This window comes from Rhineura floridana, chromosome 2, assembly GCF_030035675.1.
Source record: "Rhineura floridana isolate rRhiFlo1 chromosome 2, rRhiFlo1.hap2, whole genome shotgun sequence".
NCBI lineage: Eukaryota > Metazoa > Chordata > Lepidosauria > Squamata > Rhineuridae > Rhineura > Rhineura floridana.
In genome coordinates, this window is record NC_084481.1 from 234,563,794 (window position 1) to 234,567,148 (window position 3,355).

The following is a 3,355-nucleotide window of genomic DNA, read 5'->3' on the forward strand; positions in this document are numbered from 1 at the left end:
TTACATTTGCCACTTCCCAGTCCTCAGGGACGGAGGTTAGAATTGAAAATGTCAGAAACACAGTGTTTGAGATCAAGCCAGGAATGTTTATAACTTTCTCCATCTTGTTTGCAAAACAAAGCACAGTGTCTGTTATGGTGCTTGTACGTACTACAGAACCAGCTAATTACCCAAGGCCACCGATGACTGCATGGTCTATGTTATAACATGTAAAGGATGCATGGGTGTGAATTAATTTCTCTTTCTAGGGCTTATGGCTGAAACTGGAGGCTTGGAGGCACTGAAGATAAAGGCGCCAACTACTAGAGGGTATCTAGAATACATCAACCATAAACAAATGTCATAATTCTAATGTAAGTCTGAGTACCCTGAAAGAGATCCCATGACAAAAGCCCTTGACAGGCACCAAGCTGGTATGGGAAAAAGGAGATGTGTCAGCATAGTGACATGGAAAAGAGGCACAGGATACCAACCTGACCAACTGATGGATGAGAGACTGGGGCTTAGTGAAGATATCAAAAGATTATCTGACTATAAAGACACCCCAGCTTCACCAGAAGATTTGAGAGGTTTTCTACTATAGCTTACCACCTGAGACTCCGTGAGCTCCTTCTCCAAGTCTCTTCTTCCTTGCTACAGTACAGGTTGGCCACCAGCTACTTGTCTGAGTGTGAAAGATCAGGACTACTGGGCATATCTAATTTTGAGTTTTACCATTCCTGCAATGGGTGACTCACAAGAGCTCCTCTGGGTGTGTCAATTGGACATCTTTCAACAAATCTTTTAAAACCTTTATCTTGGTGTGGCCCAACACTCCTTCTGCTTGTTCCTGCCGTCTCCTGGCTTGATCACCCAGGAGCGGCTTTGGGTTAATTGGTAGGAACTAATTCCCCGACCCTACGTGGCAGAGAAGCCCATCTGTTTTAAAAACAAATGTATGCCTTATTCATAACCAACAATGCTACGCAGATGCTTTGACATTTGAGCTCTGGTACTTTTCATTATTAGAGTTTACAAGGTCTAGGACAGCCTTTCCCAACTAGTGGGCCACCAGGTGTTGCTGGACCACAATTCCCATCAGCCTCAGCCAGCATTGCCAATGGTCAGGAAAGATGGGAATTGTGGTCCAACAAATATCTGGTGGCCCACTAGTTGGGAAAGGCTGGTCTAGGAGAATTGAACCTGCGTTTCACACATCCAAATGCAGCATACTAGTCTCTCCAATGTCCATTACTGCATTCACACTTTTTAGTAGGGAACAATTTCCTTCCTTCAGCTTGAAACAATTTTATATGGCACTTATCAAATCTTACAAGCAGGACCCACAATGTAGCCCTGAATAATCACAACAACATGCACATAAAAAAATCCCTCAAAATACCACTCATTCTGGCAATACAAGCATTTTCAAAAGAAATCTGTAGTGATACAAATAGCTCGTCTCCATTATGGCCCCAATATCAGTGTCATGGGCATCAAGGGGGGGACTGTACCCAACACCATTTAGAACGAGGTAATTTCATTGATTGAAATCTTCAGTGCATTTTTCTTCCCTTACTAATGCATTCATTGGAATATTGCGTCCCATTCTGGTCACTGCAAGTAAGATATTGCAGAGCTGGAAAGGTGCAGGGCAACCAAAATGATCAAAAGGCAATGAAGGGGTTGGAGCAACTCCACTACGAAGACAGGTTACAACATTGGGGGGTTTTAGCTTCAGAGGAAAAAGTGAGCAAGGGGGAACATCATAAGAGGCATATAAATGTATATATGAGTGAAGAAAGTAAATAGGGAGACTCTGGTTTCTTTTTAAATCACAAAAATCTTTCACCTTTTACTAAAGATTTCTGTGGAAAGAAAGATAGGGAGACTTTTTTCTCCTTCATGAATACTACTACTAGAACCCGGCATCATCCCGTGAAGCTGACAGACATAGCACATAATTGAACTATGGAATTGGCTACCAAAATCCACATGACCTCATAGCCACCAACTTGGACAGCATCAAAGTGGGAGATTAAACAAGGTAATGGAGGATAAGTTTATCACTGGCTTCTAGCCATAATGGCTGTGTATAACCTCCAGTATCAGAGTTAATATGCCAGTTGCCTGGAATTCGAGTTGCTTGGATTCACAAGTGGGAGAACACTTGTGCTTGCCAGAGGCATCTGGCTGGCACCCATGAGAACAGAATGATGGACCAGATGCACCTTTAGTGTGTTCCTATAGCAAGCTCTTCTAATGTGTCCTTTTTTAAAAAAAAAGTTTTATTTGCCAATTTCAGGTATGCTTTGTAGTATTAAGAAAAGAATTTAAACTCAATGCATTTATAAACAGATTCAGCAAGACTGATTTAACAATATGCTCACATATTCTTCATAGGGGAGGCAGGTTGATTCTTTACATTTAGAGTGAGTACAATAGGATGGACAGCTATTTGGATTCAAAGTAAGTTTTCTTGCAATGCTAATTTTTGGTGAGAGCAATGCCGTCAGGAGTCTAGACCAAGAGACTAGATTTCTACCAGGGTCACCCAAGGCGGAATGGTCAAAGCTGAGACACCAGACTAAGATGCATCCAGACGCAGAGGAAGGCAATGGTAAACCACCTCTGAATATCTCTTACCATGAAAACCCGGTGAACAGAGTATCCAAAATGCAACACGAGATAGTGCTGGAAGATGAGACCCCCAGGTCAGAAGGCACTCACCGAGCTACTGGGGAAGAACAATGGACAAGTACGAGTAGCGCTGTAACTAATGATGCAGCTGGGTCAAAGCCGAAAGGAAGCCCAGAGGCTGATGCGCACAGATGCGAAAGGAGAGTCCGGAGTTGTACGATGCACACAATAGGAACATGGAATGTGAGAAGCATGAACCAGGGAAAGTTAGAAATTGTCAAGCAAGAAATGGAACGCATCAACATTACAATACTTGGTGTGAGTGAATTAAAATGGACAGGAATGGGACATTTTCAATCAGGCAACTACAAAATATTTTATGCAGGAAATGAGAAATTAAGAAGAAATTGGATTGCTTTAATAGTGAGATGTGATGTAGCAAAAGCAATTAGGACTACAACACAAGGTCTGAGCGAATGATATCAATGAGATTAAATGGGAAACCTATTAACATAACCATCTTCCAAGTCTACGCTCCAATGGCAAATGCAGAAGAAGAATTGGAGAGATTTTATGCAGAAGTACAAGAAGAAATTGATCACACAAAACAAGATGTGCTGATAATCATGGAGGACTGGAATGCAAAAGTAGGGAACAGAGAAGAACTAGGAATTGTGGGGAAATGGGTCTTAGGAGACAGAAATGAAGTAGGAGAAAGACTTCTTGAATTCTGTGA

At 41.9% G+C, this 3,355-nt stretch overlaps 1 non-coding gene across 1 annotated transcript; it reads left to right on the top strand.

Annotated features, from left to right (window-relative positions):
* The first annotated feature begins 1,793 nt into the window (after nucleotides 1-1,793).
* On the top strand, nucleotides 1,794-1,905 carry LOC133378638 (U5 spliceosomal RNA). Its single transcript, XR_009761074.1, has one exon. It is a non-coding gene; the product is annotated as a U5 spliceosomal RNA (small nuclear RNA).
* Nucleotides 1,906-3,355: the final 1,450 nt, after the last annotated feature.